The sequence below is a fragment of the Bactrocera dorsalis genome, chromosome 5 (assembly GCF_023373825.1).
Source record: "Bactrocera dorsalis isolate Fly_Bdor chromosome 5, ASM2337382v1, whole genome shotgun sequence".
In the NCBI taxonomy this organism is placed as follows: Eukaryota; Metazoa; Arthropoda; class Insecta; order Diptera; family Tephritidae; genus Bactrocera; species Bactrocera dorsalis.
The window spans coordinates 6,615,555-6,633,369 of NC_064307.1; the positions used below are offsets into that span (position 1 = coordinate 6,615,555).

Consider the following 17,815-nt stretch of genomic DNA (forward strand, 5'->3'; position numbering starts at 1 on the left):
ATACCTTTTCTGTAGTAAGATTTGTCTTTTATTTCAAATCTGGCTTTAGTTTCGGTGATCACGTCTTCGTTCGACGAAAAATTCTTTCCAGCGAGTATTCTTTTGAGAACTAAGAACAGGCAATAGTCGCTGGGGGTCAGATATGGAGAGTACGGTGGAGGTGGAAGCAATTCCGACTTGTGAAACGGTGCATTGTCTGGGTGAAACCGCACTTATTTATCTTGAAATGCGGCCATTTTTAGGCAATTTCCTCCTTCAAATGGTCCACTAATGCTTGTTATAGTCGCTGTTGATGTTCCTTTTTTTTCAAGGTAGTCAATAAAAGGAGTAATAGAGACTTCATAAACTTGACAGCCGACTGTTGCGTCCCTCTACGCTTTGAAGCGGGTTCAGGATGAGTCCAGTGTACTCGGATGATTGACCATTCGACTTCGGAGTGAAATGATGGATCCTTTTTGCATCCATTGTCACAAAGCGACGCATAAACTCGGGTTAATTACGCCGGAACATCTCCAAACACAGCTCCGAATCATCAACTCGTCGTTGTTTTTGAACAAAACTGAGCTCACGCGGCATCTATTTTGCGCAGAGCTCTCTCCCACCGAAAATATTCGTGAGTGATAGGATGTACTCTTACATGACGTTCAGTTGATATGCTAAGAGTAGAGTTATCTGGAACAACTTTACTTTACGATCACCCAGTATTATTTCGTGAACTTTTTGCGTCGTTTTCGTCGCTAACAATCTCCTTTGGGCGTCTTCGCTCGTCTAAACTTAGCATACCAATCTTTGATGGGTGATTTTCCTGGGGCATTGTCCGGAAACTCGTCATTAAGTCAAGTTTTTGCTTCAACTATATTTTTTCTATGCAAAAAGCTATATTTTAGCAACATGCGAAATTCCGTTTTATACATTTTCTTCACAATAAAAAAATTTGTTTCACTCAAAATGATATAATTCACAAACTAATGATCCGAGCTGTCAAATTTATACATGCGCCTTTTGAAGGCTAAGCAAACTAAAAATCAAATGGATTTAAATATTGTAGCGTCTATGTGTCAGGCCGGGGATTTTTCAAGTGACCTTTTGTATATAATCATTTTGCCACACATGCCCTGTTAAAACCTCGTTCGGTAAGCTGTACGGTTTTACTTTCTGAAAATCATCTATTACGCCTCACTGCACTTCCATATGAATGTGAGCACGTCGGTGTGCTCGCGAGTGCTTTGATGCTGTTGCTGACAGCGATGTGTGTGTGCAGCCCGTGTTTTGTCGCGGCGTAATTGTTTGGGAGTGTGTAAGCGCGCTACACTAAATGCGCCACCGACTGACATCCGCCGATTGCCGCACCTCGCAGCCAACAGGTGTGCCTGCATTGTTGTTGCTATTCTAGTCTAACACAACTGCTGGTTGCTGCCGAGACGCCGACACCTTCCATTTATCTATTCACAGCGAAATATTCAAATGCTCACTAGTCGCGAACGCTCCGCTGGTTTCGGTGCCCTCAGCCGCGCTCAGCGCTCACTTCCTCCAATATTTTCGTGGCTCCATTGAAATTTCACACAACACTGTTACCTTTGAATGATTTACAAATTGCACCGGGGTTTGAGTGTTTGTTTTCACTTTTAGCATAAGTTGAAAAAAAGAAAAAATATTCGCAAATCGTGGACTTTGATATGCGAATTAGAGCTCTGTGCGTGTATGTGTATAAAACGGAACACCCCAACAACTCTTGCGTAGGCGTACTCGTACATGAATGAATGTGTACGCACGAACGTTACTAAAAATAAAGAAATCATCAAGTTAGTTTTTGGAATTTAAATTTATGACTGCTTTTCTTGTTTGACGCCACTTCTTAGTCTTAAGAGACTCATATTTTATTCAATCGTGGATTCTTTTTCGTTATCGAATCCCGATATGGAAGAAGACAATACATTTTTCGGCGATTCCCCTTTCTCAGATAGAGTAGACAATTTCCCAATGGTAAAGGGTGATCCATTTCGAGGTTTCCTACTTTTTTAAAGAAAGAATACACACGCTTCAAATTTACTGGGAAATGTTTATTATCATTCGAAAGAACATTCATTGGCATTTACTTTTTAAGATCATCTCTTTCAAATGTTGGCCGCGGCTACGTCTCAGATGATCCATCCGTTGAGTCCAATTTTCAGTGACTCCTTCGAACATTTCGACTCGTACCATAACTGGCGAATGACACGAGTGTTTTTTTGCTCCAAGCCTAAATCGAAACGGCATTGTCCGCATAGACTTTAGACTTTACATATTCCCACAGGAAAAAGTCTAACGGTGTGACTTCACACGATCTTGGTGGCCAATCGACCGGCCAAAACGTGAAACTATCTGCTCACCGAAGTGTTCTCTCAATAAATCCATTGATTGATGCGATGTGTGGGAAGTGGCGCCGTCTTGTTGAAACCAAATGTCGCCGAGATCACGAGCTTCAATTTCAGGCATCAAATAGTCGGTTATCATGGCGCTAAAACGGTCGTCATTGACAGTTACGTTCTCACCGGCATCATTTATGAATAAAGCTGGATCGATGATTCCACCACAGCAAACCGTTGGTTTTTTCCTGGATGAAATGGTAGCTCTTAAATCTCTTCAAGTTGCTCTTCGTCCCGAATGCAGCAATTTTGCTTGTTTACATACCCATTAAGCCAGAAATGTGCCTCATTGCTAAAAAAAAAATTTGGCTGGGAAAGGTCGGATCTTATTGGAACTTTTTCAGAGCTCATAGAGCGAAGCAATGTCGTTTGGGAAGGTCGAGCGCCTTCAGTTCTTGTACCAGCTGTATTTTGTACGGTTTCAATTTAAGATCTCGAGCTCAAAAATAACAGGCTGTAAATGTACCTCTACTTGGATCACCTGTTGGTTTGTTCACAGAAGAGTTAAAGAAAATATATTCTTCTAAAGATTTGCGCAGGAAAAAATGAGTTCTGTGATTGATTAAATGAGTCTATATTTTGTTGAGCTTAAATGTGATAAGTGTTTGAATCGAATATGTTTGCCTTACATATTAATCCCAACCTCACTTGTGTTCAATGAAAACGGAATTACAACTATTCGCGTACACACCTACATACATACTCACATTCACTAAAGTCAAAATTAAAAAAAATAATACCACAAATACCTCTGATTTCTATATAAATTCCACAAAATCACCTTCGTAATGACAACGTCGCAAAAAATTCGTAAAACATTGAGTCATCGATGATCGTCACACAAGTTACGAATAACTGTCGTCGTCGTCTCGCATCAAACGGCACCTAGACAAGTCATGTATCTGCTAGTCGCGTCTGCTCAGCCGATTATACTCGCACAAAATCATGACGAAGTGTGACTAATGTTTTGGCTTTGTTTGTTGTTGCTGGAGTCGAAATGTCTTTGGAGCAAATGACCATGTTTTGCCTTGTTTTATAAGCTTACCAGTTTAGTCGGTGTGACTATTTTGCCAAACACATTATGGTTGTAGATAAATATGTATGTATATAGTATGTATGTATACATGTATTTGTGTTTGTATTAGGTATTCATTACAATTTTCCGCAATGCAACCGAAACCGGTTTGCCACCTTATCCAATTTTTCCTTTAAGCATATGTTGTCTAACCATTTTCACACACGCACACATACATATGCACATACATACAGAGGTGAGTAGGTGCTCATCAGCCGTGTAGAGCCTACTGTTTCGGTCACCTCGTGCTCTAATGGACCCGTCGCACCAATAATTGACAGCAATTGAAGTTTATGAGCAGTCCGGGCATGTGTGCGCGTGTGTGTGTGCCAGCAGGGTGACACATACAGGTTTTACACTGATTGCTGCTTAACTTTGTAATCCCGCGCCGTGCTGCTCAGACTCACTCATATGTGAGTATCTTCCATATTCCTTTGTTTCGGCGATTGTGCAACTGCCATGATTTCCTTTTGCTGCTCGGCGCGCCAAAAGTTTGCCGCACTACAAAGCAGCATTTCACTTGGAGCGCAATTTAATCTTATCGCGGCTGTAAGTACAGCAGTGTGCAAATATTTGAAATAGTTTTAGCCTCGTTTTTTGCCTTTCGCCTTTCGCATTCTTTTTACTCTCTATTTGCCAACGAAATTCCAACGCAAAAGCCAACTAGCAAAGGTTATTCATGCTGCATGTGTGTGTGTCTGTGCAAAGTGCATTTGTGTTGGTGCAAAACCACGCACATAAATCAAATTTTGCCGTTCGTAGCGACATTTCAGTCATAAAATTACGAAAACACAAAAATATGTATTAAATAATTTCAAAGGAAAATCAACCAAAATTTCCTTTGACTGCAAGCAGAAAGACAAAGCCAACATTTTGTTTCACGAAATGCCAAATAACTTTTGATGAAATAAAATTATTAAATTTTCATTCATTTCGCAGTGAAAAGTTTTTGTTTTTGTTCTTGTGTAGAATATTTTTCTATGATCTTTATTTCAGCTGCTCAGCAGGTGTTAGCTGCTGCTGCGGCACCCTGCCACCGCTGCCATGCCCGCGTGCTCCAACAAATAAATGCAAAAATTATTGGCACGCTCAGCGGGAATTCCAGTTCGCTGATGTAAAAGTCTAAATCTGTTTGGAAAATTGTTTAAAGTTTGAAAAAAATTGGAAATACTAATATTCAGCAAGCATTTTCACGAATGAGCTTTGATATCGTCGGTTTACTTTCACTATGTTCATGCTTTCTGTAGTTGTTGTTGTTGCGCACAACATTTTTCTGAGTAAGCACACGAATTTGTACATATGCGTGCATGTATATATACATACATACATATGTGTGTATGTGCAGTTGTGTGTGTTTTCAAGTTCAAGAACACTCGCGCTCATCACTCACGGTCCAGCGCGAGGCGAGCGATCGCAGCGCGTGTAGCCGAGCTAAAAATATGGCAGTCTCCAAAAAAGTGGCTTCACCGCTCACAAATTAAACCGATTTATGACAGACGCCAGTCGGAAGTTTCCATTGAGAAAAATTGTGCAAAATATACAATATGTATCTATGTATGAAACAAAAATACAAAAAATAACAAAAAAAAAATTAAAAAAAATAAATTAAAAAAAAAAAATCAAAAGCAACAAAAAAATTAAAAAAAAAATAATTAAAAACAACAACAAAAAATTCCAAAACACAAAAAAAAAAAAAATAATGAAAAACAAAGGAAAATGAAAAACAAAAATAAGAAAATTTTAAAATCACAAAAAGTTGAACTTCATTTGCCGCCACTTGCTTGGCATTGTCTGCGCTTTGAGGTCATTGGAGTTTACTTCTCTGCCAGCCATTTTTTCTCCGTTAACTTTTGTAAAATATCTTTTAATTTATAATTTTCATTTTTATACGAAGATGATACAAACCAACCGTCAATGATGTCAGTCGCCAGCCTCAGCTGTGTACATCATTTGTTTTCTTCTCCTCTGTCCCCTTCGTTACTCAGCTCTTCCAGCTGTAACTCAATTGCTGACCGCAATCCCAGCAGCTCTGTGCCTCTGTCGCGTTTCGGTGCTAAGTGCCGATGATTCACGATTTGATTTTTTCTTTGCGGTTTTCGACGATATCCCACCGCACTGCTATTTACGAGTAATTGATGTTGTTGTCGTGTGTTGGCAGATTTGGCATTTGACTTCTAAAATTAAATATTTGTGTTTAAAATCATTTTTTTTATCTTTTCACTTGAATATTTATTTTTATTTCTTTCTTTACATTGTAATTTATCATCGTTTTTGTACAATTATGTATTAGTAATCTTATTGCATATTTTTTAATTTGATATTCTTCGAAGTTTGATGTTCTCTGAAAAATCATTCATCAAAGAGAGTTGTTTTTGGGTATCAAACCGGTTACAAAATTATATTTCTTCTTAACTCCAATATTGTTTAGAGCTTGCTGAAACGACGTCAGCAACAATTTTAAGTTTAGTAATAATCAAATAGGACATGTTTCGTTTCCTTATCCAGTCTGGAGAAAGCAGAACTAACGACATGGTTTCTGAAGCCAATGATATCAATATCATCGGCGTACGCCAGCAATTGTATTCTTTTATAGAAGACTGTGCCTTCTCTATTCAGATCTGCAGCTCGAATTATTTTCTCCAGCAGTAGATTGAAGAAGTCGCAAGATAGGCAGTCGCCTTGTCTGAAACCTCGCATGATATCAGTCGGCTTGGAGAGGTCCCTCCCGATCCTGACGGAGCTTTTGGTATTGCTCAATGTCAGTTTACATAGCCGTATTAGTTTTGCGGAGATACCGAATTCAGACAAAACGACATGAAGGCAGCGCCTTATCAAAAGCAGATTTGAAATCGACGAAGACGTGATGTGTGTCGATCCTCTTTTCACTGATCTTTTCCAAGAGACCTAACGTGCAGTTTTGTTGATGACATATTTATATACAACTTTCTATATTTTTTGGAGTTTCAGGTGATGCCATTGACCGTAGACTCATTTGCTCCCTCTCTCTACCTAGCAACTAAAATAACGTTTTCACTAGTTGAACTAGACATTCTGCGGTACACGCTGATAGGCTTTGTGTACACTAATCTACTTTAGGTTCACATTTCCATAACAGTAAATAGAATTAGTGGAAGCGCGTCTGCTGACTCGCTCCGCTTTCTATTGGCGTGTCATTGCAACTGATCTATTTGTGTAATTAACCGATTTGTTATTCTCCGCGCGTCTTCCTTTCCTCTAGTTTTCTCACGAAAATGCTGAAAATCATTCTTTTCTAGTAATTAACGCTGACTAATTGGTATTTAATTTTTGAATAGGTATCTAACTTATTTCATGGCTGCCTTTCACACTCAGCCGCACAGCAAGCAGCGACATTTCAAATCCATTTTGTTGTTGCATGTTTCCGATGCTTGCGGTCTTAAATCACCGCTATTAGGCCGTTTCACCGTTGTCTCAGTGCTTTACCGATAGTTTAATATGCAATTAATGAAGTGCCGTGCCGCCACACATGCGCATGCGCGCAGCAGCTATGGCGCCGTGTCTCACGGAATCTGCGCTTTCGACGCCAAAATCAGCTTCGTTTGTTCACACTACACTGGGTTAGTGGTGGCTGCAAACGCAAAACACAAAACACAAATATTTTCATGCCAAACAAGTCTGCCAACAAAAGCGCAAAAAAAAGCAACAAAAATAGAAAATTTTGCTAACGCGAGTGAATAATGCGAAAAATATGAGAATGCTATCGTGTTTACTCGTGTTTGTTTTGACTTTTTCCTTTTCTCTTTTGCTGTTATTTTCTTTGACTTCTACTGATTATTGTTGCCGCAATTTAAGCGCTTTACGAGCGCTTTTATCATCACGCTTTTTATTCATAATCAATTTACTTGATTTCCACAGCGTTTTGTTGGCTTTGAGCGAGCACTTTTGTCGTCTTTACGTTCTCTATTCACTTGTTGTTTGTTTCTATTCTCGTTGCCCATTTAGTTTACTTTCGCATAATTATGTCAAATGAATGGATTTCTTTTTTCGCCAAACGCTCGCATAAAATTCACATAAAAACATTCATAGTTTTCTCTTTGTGTAGCTGTTGTTGTTGTTGTTTGCGTATTATTTCGCTTCTACTTAATTTGTTGTAAAAATAGACACATGTGGCCGCGTCAGTTTAATTACGTGTGTTGTTGTTGCTGCTGGCTTAATTGTTGCTAGTAAAAGTTGCGGCGACGACCATTTGTGCCTCTGTGGGGTTTTGCTCGGTTTTATGTCACGTGGCGTGTCACCTGTTGCGTTAATTACGGTTTAATGCTTTGTTTTACGAGGAGTACTTGTGAAGTTTACAGTTTTGTTGCGCCTTTTTATGGAAGTACTAAACTCGCTTATTTGTGCGCTGAGCTTTGGAAGAGTTGCAGCAAAGTCACGCGGTAGTTTTACAGATTTTTTATTGCATTTTTTATATTGGTTCTAAAATCTTACTTATAAATGATGAAAGTCAATATTTTATTTATATTTTTCTTTCTTTCTTTTTAGGTAAGAATATTCGTTATAAGAAGATATCTACTATAACTGCAAGTAAGTTTTTAAAATTCCTCTTGTACATAACTGCAGGAGATTCGTGTTTTGCTTTCAAAAAAAAAAAAACCTGGAATAATTTTCTGATGCCTGGCTTTCTAAGAAGCATTTTAGGGGCTTTGTACCAAAATAATTTTGACTGAAAGTAATTTGTTGAGTTTGCTTAGTGGTTTGAGCCTTTGTCACCCGGCAGAGCCCCCGGCAAGTAACCCCGCGGTTGTAAGCGAGTAAAAGTAATACTCGCTAAGTCACATACGACACATACGATGTCGTTCAAAATAACTTCGCTTATCTATGAATAAAAACTATATTTACAAGCACAAGAATATACAAATTTTATTCCAAATCTTATTTTTTATACTCTTGCAACATGTTGCTGCAGAGTAGAACAGTTTTGTTTGCCTAACGACCAGAGACACTAAATTTTACCTCCGACATGAGGTATGAGAAGTTCTTATGAGAGCTGGTGTGAAAACTGGACAATGGGCGTGACACCGTCTACTTTTTGGTGAAAACCCATATCTCGTGACCCGACCAACCGATTTCGACTGAAATTAGTATGTATCATTATTCTCATATTCCTATGTCACAGTGCGAAAATTGATTTCTTCACTTTCCAGTATGCAAATCAATAAGTAATTAATTCAGGGTTTGTCCAGAAAGTAATAAGACTGAGTCGATTTAATAAACTTTATTGAACTTTATTGAAATCATAACAATTCTTTGAAAACTTACAAAATAGGCTCCATCTGCCTCGATATAGCGCTGCCTTGAGAGCTGAGGTGCATACTGCTTGGATCCCCTCTATCTTCTCAAAATGCTCGGAAGATTACCTATTTATCTCGGGATCATACTCAAAGATCCATGGCTCGTCACCTGTGATTACGTTATTCAAAAATTGGGGATCACTTTCACACATGTTCAAATTTTCTTGACACCCTTCCACTTGTCGCAATTTCTGGTCGTCAGTGAGCACTTTTGCGACCATCTTTGCGCACACCTTGCGTATGTTCAAGTGCTTCGTGACAATGCCATGAACCACAGATTTTGTTCGATTTAAGATCTGGGCAATTAAACGAATACTTAGATGACGGTCTGAGTTCAAAACTTTGCGCACACGAGTCACTTTGTCGAAGTCGCCAGGTCTCCCAGCACGGTCTTCATCAGCGATCTCTTCCCTGCCCTCCAAAAAGGCCTGGTGCCACCGAAACACACCACTTCTTACTAAAGCAACATCTGTGTAAGCCCGCTAAGGTAATCGCGTACCTCTGCTCTAACGAACCCTGCATTTTCGGCTTGCACCACTCACAGAAACACGACGCGCGAAAATGTTTGTTGTGGCTCTCCAGGTGCTCACAGACAACTGACCAGCCGCTCGTTCGTTAGCTGGGAACGCCCTCTACCGAATCCAGTCGGTGGCGCGTACGTTCTGAAGTACAGTCGGAAGAAAATCAGTCTTATATATGTGACCTGGTCTACGAAAAGGGAGCTAACGTGCGAAAACTAGTTCTCTGGGAAACAGCTGTTAAAAATAAACAACTCGTTTCGTCATCCGAATCAACTAAAAAGTGAAAATTGATTTTTTGACACCTAAGCCCCCTTTCCGTAGACCAGGTCACATATCATGATTTTAGTTTTCTAACAAACCTTATGATGAATATGTCGGTTAGTGTATGAGTTATAGTATAAAATAAAATTTCTTCGGTATAAATGTGCACCGAACTTATCGCTTCCTTACTTTTTTACATTAATTTTTACTCAGCTCAATAAAAATGTGCTCTACCTCTTCTAGAAATCACGTCCTATACATTATAAAATAATCCACAAATTTGTATCACTATTAATTCGTTTCAATTTGCATAAAAGTACATATGTACATAAGTGTTCGGTCGAAAAAAAGCGAACCAGCCTTTTCCCATAAACAATTATAGCGCATTACGTCAATGCGTTAGAACATTATACAGAAAAAGTTGTTATAATTATTTATTCATTACTCAGTACAATTATCCACCTGTCTACATTATTTGAGTGCTTACTGTCGAGTAAATATTTACAGTTTTGCCATATCCTCAAAATCGAAGTGTCAACATCGGGTGTTTGTGAACACCGACACATATTCTTACGAAATGACATGTGATACTGGCATGCTTACTTTCGTTTGCCGAGCTCTCGATTACCTATTGACAAACACATACAATTTTTAGTGTCAACACAGAAATATTTGTTGTCTTGGAATATCGCGTGGTATGTGTGGCGAAAGTATCCACGCAAATTAGAAATTCAACGTCAATAAAATTTTCTAAAGTCCACTTATTGCATGTTTAGGTGCTGGTAATAAAATACTCTGCTATTCTTAGTCCTCCCTTTAATCAATAATGCCGCCAACAGAGGTGAATGAGTATACCAAAGTGCGTTCTTACTTTTTCCATGCCTTGCCTCCATTCTTCAGTGTCCGCTGCCAACGCCACAGCCACTCTCTACTAAATTCCATTCGCAGCTCGTCCATTCCGTTTGGCGACGAAGCATTTATCGCTTCCGCTTTCTACAGCTGTGCTGCAACGGAACTTTTAATTCGTGCGCCGAGTATTGTTGGCGGAAGAAAGTGCTTGTAGCGGATATTAAATCAAATTGTTCAACATTGCCACTCGCCCCACAGCGCCGCTTACACAGCTACTCAAGATTTGTTGTTGTTCCTAATAGTTTCCTTATTGAATCGGGCGTTCGATTAGCATATTTATGCGAACTTATTTACTAATGACTTTCATAGCAGCGTCGTTTACTCGACTCACAGAACTTCCGTTTGCGCATTCTGTTCGCTTCCGTCTTACGAAATTGCCAAAAGTGGCGTCACATCGATTCGAACTCATTAATTACGTAAACGCATATACACATATACTTTCATATATGTATATGTATACGCCGCACGTTTCTTGTTTGTGTTTACCGGCGCACGCCTTTCTCTTCACATTGCTGGCCTCCAGCAATTTGCATGTCAAACATTTTGTATTTTCTCGAGTTTCTGCTGGCAGGTTGTTGCGGTAGCCGGCACAGTTCAACAAACTGCTCGACGTTTTATTGGCACACTGCCACACAAATTACAACTTCTTTGTTTTAGTAGCGGAAGTGCTTGTTTCCGAACTATAGAGGTACATAAAAATCGTGGTGGAAGCGTTGCTTTGAGCTCCATCGCTAAGCAGGTACTCGGCGTAGATTGGTTGACAGGCTCGCTTGTCAGTCAAGTAGTTGTTGCGACTTCGGAACAACCGTGGCTGATGGTTCTTTCAGACTTTTTTCAGGAATGGCTTGTTCGGAACAAAAAAAATCTAGCGGTACACAAGATTGCTAATCTTCATAGTTGGGAGAGTAGGCAAGACGAACATACTTGGTGCAGAAAAAGTAGTGAGAACCAAACTTTTCGAAATTCTCGTAGAGTGCACTAAGCTTTAAGCAATTTCGTCCGGCTTCCCTATTCTCAAACACTTTTTCTCTATAAAACACTATATCTTCATAAAATTATCGTTTTTGATATGAATTTCTAAAACTTGTTGGATGAAAGTATTAACGCTGCCTAAATCTATTCACTCTTTAAAAATATTTTAATTAATTTGATTCAATTTGTTTCTAATTTATTCCAAAGCAGTTCAAGAGGTTGCATTTAAACTCTGAGATTTATATACATACATATGTATAAGTAGATTATTTTGAGACGCAAAAGCAGCTTAAGACGGCTCTGTCGAAAATCAAAGCGAGCAAACTGCATGCTTTCTTATCAATTAGCACAAGCGTGAAGCGGCATTCACCAGCTGCACACATTTGCTTATCGTCCGCATACCAATAGCTAACATACAGACATACATATATGACATTTAGTCAACTGCCACCATATAAATTAAAGGGTGATCCATTTCGAGGTTGCCTACTTTTTTAAAGAAAAAAATACAGAAACTTCCCAAATGTGAAATTCTCTGCTCACCGAGGTGTTCTATCAATAAATCCATTTATTTAATGCGATGTGTGTGAAGTGTCTTCTTCCATCGTCTTCTTGAAACCAAATGTCGCCGAGATCACAAGCTTCAGTTTCTGGCATGAATAGTTATCATGGCCCACAAACCACACCAAACCGTTGTTGTGAAATGGTTGCTCTTGAGTCTCTTCAAAATTTGGCTCGAAAACGATGGGTTTTCTTCATCGGAACTTTTCAAGAGCCCACAGAGCGAAGCGAAGTCCCTTGAGAAGGTCGAGAGACTTCAGTTCTTAGGCGAGCTATATTTTGTACGCTTTGGTTAGTTGGTGCGAACGGCGCCGAATCGACTCTCCACGGTCTTCGTGTTCACTCTCAGCTACGGCTGCTATATTTCTTCACTGCGTGCTGGACGTGGTTTATACGGTCGAATATTATCCAGTAATGAATGTTGGATCTCAAGTACGGTGATGGTGTTGTGAATAGTACTGAACAAAAACAACATGACAGCTTGACTAATGTGCTCCAAAAAAAAAGACTATTGAAAAAAGTACCTCTTCTTGGATCACCCGTTACATGCTTACAAGCATTTGCAAATACTTGCAATAGTGGCAAAGAGACACCGCACAGTGAACACACATTGAAATGAAACTAAATAACGGTATGCGATTTGCACTAAAGCTGTCGTTATAGCCTCACGGCACTACAGAGTATAAGCGATGACAGAGACTCTTTGTGGACACCATCTTGCCCAGTTCGCTCTGCGCTCAAAGCAGAATTCTGTTCGTATTTAAACAGTAGCGAAGCGAATGTCAAATAACTAAAGTAAACAACAGTTAGGAGTTGGACAAATGGACAGCCAAATGACCAGCTGTTCCGCCGGTTGGCAAAAACGCAAACGAAATACACACAAATTCAAATAAAGTTGGACACAAAGAGAATGCAATGGAGAGAATGAATAACACCATTTAGGCACATTAGTAGAGTTGTACATATAGAATGTGCGATGTGTCCTGTGACTATAAACATGAAGAAATATCTGCTATTAAATAAATACAATAAATGCCAACGGCACTATCTTTTCTTTAAGTGATCTAGATGGAGCATAGTAGGACATTGATAGTTAAAATAACAAACAAAAGTCTTGTAAAGTTATCAATTAATTGTTGGATTCAGCGGATCATGCTCTTAGGTTGGGTTAATAGGTGGATATTCGTGAGGTCACGATTAACCCCACTTGAACTGCTAGAGACGCTTGTCTGTTGTGATGCCCACAACTCTTAAAAACGGATCAAAAAGACCGTCGTAAATCTAAATAATGTCTACTCCAGCAAATTCGCATGGTTCACAGAAAGTATGGCCACCAGGATGCTTCAACCTTAGTCTGGCGAAAGCAGTGAAAGAGAAAGTGTCTAGATATTCCCTAGACACCTATCATGGCGGTCATGGGAACATTGCTAAGAGCTGATAGTTCCATGCATCTTTTGCGTTCCTGTCGTTGTGATTTGCACTAAAAGGATATAGCATCAATTTTGGCAGATCCAATCAGGATGGGTTACTCCCAATGTCCGAATTCAATATTACAAGGCTCGTATTCCCATTTTGGATTACGGTAAACGTTTCTGAATACGAAAATATGTCATAAGCCACCGGTTTAATCCACCAATTGGGCAAATAAGAGTTTGTCCCATATGCGCTAGTAACTACGCCGCTGCCCTTGCAGTTGTTTGTTGGCAAAATCTTGTCAGATTACTTCAACAATTGATTGATTGCACAGACTGTTGATCTTGACATATTATTGGTCCCCTGTACTGTTGTATTGTTTTTCGACTGTTTTGTTTTATCGAAATTCTTTTGTCTGTGCTTTGTGCCCTTTCACCGTAGCTTAACTTTTGCGGATTAAATGCTTTGCGAATTGACATTATAACAATAAATGAGAAGAAAATAACAAAAAGTTACATCAGCGCACCAAAATAAGAATTGATTTAGACTTGAGTGTTTTCGTAATACCGTATTTCAGCAAGGTAAAAAATTACCAGCTTTGTTTGGCTTACTAAACTGTTTAGGCGGGGCATTGAACCCTGGCCTCCCGCGTGACAGGCGGGGATACTGACCACTATACTATCGAGGACATTTCAAAGAAAGGAGCTTTTATGCCGCAGTTTGGACTTTGGAATCCCCACACAACTAATACGGCTGTGTAAGCTGACGTTGAGCAATACTAAAAACTGCGTCAGAAACAGGAAAGACCTCTCCGAGCCGTTCGATATCAGAGGAGGTTTCAGACAAGGCGACTCCCTGTCGTGCGACTTCTTCACTTTACTCCTGGAAATAATTCGAGCTGCAGATCTGAATAAAGAAGGTACAATCGTCGCACTCGCGGTTTGGCTTCCACGTCACTGTTGACACTTGTAACTTCGAAGTTGTAGATAATTTGGTTTATCCTGAAGTAGTATTAGCACCAACAACAATGTCAGCTTCGAAATCCAACGCAGAATAATTCTTGCCAACATGTGCTACTTCGGACTGAGAACTAAAGTCCTCTGTCGACGAACAAATTCCAAACTTTACAAGTCGATGACAACATCTGATGAGTCGGCGTTACGAATTTTCGAGAGAAAGGTTCTGCGGAAGATTTATACATAGTCATTTGCGCATAGGCTACGGCGAATACCGCAGTCGATGGGACGATGAGTTGTAGGAGATACACGAGGACATTGACATATTGCGCGAATTTAGAGACGGCTGCTCCGTTGGCTAGGGCTGTTGTAAACTCGGCTATATTCTACGCTAATAAAGAAGAAGATGAACTATTTAAGATAGCTTGCTTAGAAAAATATTTGGAATGTAATTAATTTCAAATATTTGTGGAAAGCGTATAATTACCGTTTGAGTATTTTAGTTCATGAGCACATGAACTTCATTCGTAGCCACATACTCGTATAGGCCGGCGCCCGTCCCAAATTTTTTCGCTTAAATGTAATTTCCATTATCAAACGAATTTTTGCATGCATAAAGAATATGAAAATTATCGAAAATTTTGGCTTTCGAAGCAGTTCTTGCGTGTGCAAATAAATTGAGGCAGCGCAATCAAAGGCAATCAAACGTCATCAATAACTAAGCCAGTGTAATAAATGGCAATTTGAGTAATTTCTGAAAGGTGTGCCGCTTCATTATTTGTCGGCTGAAAGCTTTGAAAGCGAAAATAAAGTATAAAAAAGACAAATGAGAGGAGTGCTGAGATTCGACAAATCCGGCTTTAAAAGTTATGCATATTGCATTTCTACTATTCCGCCCCCGTCGTGAGGTCATAAAGCTTCAGTGTAAAAGTGCATCGCTTTAGTTTTGTACGATTAAAGCACATATACTATGTAAAATAATATTTCGATTGAAGTCTCAAACCAAAAAACAGTTACCAAGTAGCGTTAACGCCCGTGTTTAATGTTGCCAGCTCGTCTTTTTCCCCAATTATCATCCTTAATAGTATATTGGCAGTCATAATTTGCAACATCAACACAAATACACGCACACCTGTCATTAGCAACAACAAATGTCTTCATAAATTCTCCACCGTCCGGCATGTGGCATTTAAAGCGCAATTGTGGAAACACTTGCCGGCGATAAAGCATCCGACCTAACGCAAGACAATGTAGCACTTTTAGTTTTTCATGAATACACACACACAAATGTGTTCGTGTGCGAGTGTGTGTGTGTGCTTGCACATTATTTGTAGTCATGTCCGAGTGCAATTTATAAATATTTCATTGTAATCGCTTGCTTGTCAATGATAAATGACGATGACACTTGCACAGTTGACTGCTGACGGCGAATAGCTGCCTGCCCAGCGCCCCTCGTGCCACCTCACGAACGCTCAGCCCGCTTGTGACTGCTGGATCGCAGTTGTTTACGGCACTCGCGCTGTTGTTTACGAAAGTGTGCACTTTGCAGCGCTCGCCGCCGCCACTTCACCTTCGCGTGAGGGCTCTACCGAAGCAAGACGAACTGAAACAACAAAAGCAATGTCGTGCATGCATTGCGGTGTGCCGAGAGAGTGCTAGAACTTTTGTTTGCGTCACACGCATACATGCACAAATGCACTTGCACTTGCAGGGTACCTTACAAGTCCATTCGTGGGTATGTGTGTGTGTGTGTGTGACACAAGTTGCATACAAAAAGCTGTTGGCACTTGGTCGTGTCTCATTCACGGAAAAAAACTGTGTAAATGATACTTGCTTCTGTGTACATATGGCACTGGCTCGTTCATTCTCACTTTCCTTCTATCTATCGTCTTCACTATGTGTTTCTGCGCTTGTTGTTGTTGTTGATTTTTTATTAAAATCAACTTTTATTATTCAATTAAGTGAGTTTTTAAGCGTGTGTCCATTCTATTTTCAACTAATGTACTTGATGGCTGTGGCTCTGATGATGACAAGGAAAAAGCTGCGGTTTTGAGAAAGGAACACCGCCTGAAGACTTCAAGATTTCAAGTGCAACTCCGTTTGAACTGAAACTGTAGTAATTAATTTTTATATTTTAAAATTGGAAATAAATTGTAAAAGTGTAAATAGTTTCTGCCGCTATCTTCACTATCTTCAAATTCTATGGGGGAAATCACGCCAACCCGATAATAACACTAGACCTGTAGTTTCTAATTTTACCCCGCGAGTTTCTAATTTAATTTACAAGTAACTAACAACTCAATGGATTCGTGCTTATGTAATTATCCAATTGAAATCGTTTCTTTGGAGCCACTTCTCGACTGAATATGTATAATGGGTGATCTGATTAGAGGTGGAATCATCGGTCCATATTTCTTCTGACAAATGATGCTAGTGAGAACGTGTCAATTGTTAGACGTTATTTTTGTGGGGTATTGTAAACTCGAAAGTCTATGTGAACAATCCCGTTTCGATCAGGCCTTGGAGCAGAACATCGCGCCTGTCACGGCAGTTATCAGTCGAAATGCTCGAAGGGATCATCTCAAATTTGGCTAAACGGATGGATCATCTGAGACGTAGCCACGACCAACATTTGAAAAACATAATCTTCAAAAAATAAATGCCGAAGAATGTTATTTTGAAGTATAATAAACATTCCCCATTTAAGTTGAAGGTTTTGTGTTATTGCGCCTTCATAAAGTAGTAACCTCTAAATGGATTACCTTTATATTCTGATCTCCGCGGCATTCTTGGTTTCAACAAGACGGTGCCACTACACATACATCATATATGGATTTTTTAGTACATCTGAGCAAAGGTGAGAGTTGTCACCTGTCTGAAATCCTAAATTTCAATTTCAGTATAAGTAACATTCGTCACCAAGAAGTTACTTGGGAAAACCCTGAATCCTATGCCAGGGAAGTACAGCTATTGACTTCAGCTCAAATTGAAGTTGCCAATTATTTTCAAAATTTGAAATTGGCACCATTATCTTTACATTAAAGACGTGAACACCCATTTTGACTGCATTTCGCAACTTAATATCTTTTTGTCCGCCATGAGTTGCCATGTATAACTATTAAAGCTGGCTTTAAGCCAGCAACACACAAAGCTTTTGTCTCGCAAATGAAAAATACAAATTATTCAAATGCTGATTTTTTCGTTTCCCCACATTCATATTCAAATATTTGGCCTGAATAAATTTTGCGGTGCGCATTTTTTGCTTTTGTTGTAGCAGCGACTATAATTAACGCTATTATTCGCCGATAATTGAATTTTACTATTAATATTTTTATGTAATTCTATTGTTCTGCGCATGTGTAGGTAGGCAGTTGTATTTGTTAGTGTTTGTGCACGAGTGTTGGACAAAAGA

The 17,815-nt window shown here is 39.4% G+C and overlaps 1 protein-coding gene across 15 annotated transcripts in view; it reads left to right on the forward strand.

The window, feature by feature from the left end:
- The window catches only part of LOC105230824 (phosphatase and actin regulator 2), a 219,381-nt gene that overhangs the window by 17,339 nt on the left and 184,227 nt on the right, over positions 1-17,815 (forward strand). The window contains exon 1 of one of the 15 annotated variants that reach the window (XM_049457302.1): positions 8,007-8,043. The exons of the other annotated variants lie outside the window; for them this stretch is intronic. The gene's annotated coding sequence lies outside the window, so the exon portion shown is untranslated. Of the gene's footprint in view, positions 1-8,006; positions 8,044-17,815 lie in introns of those variants that run through there. 15 annotated transcript variants of the gene reach the window in all.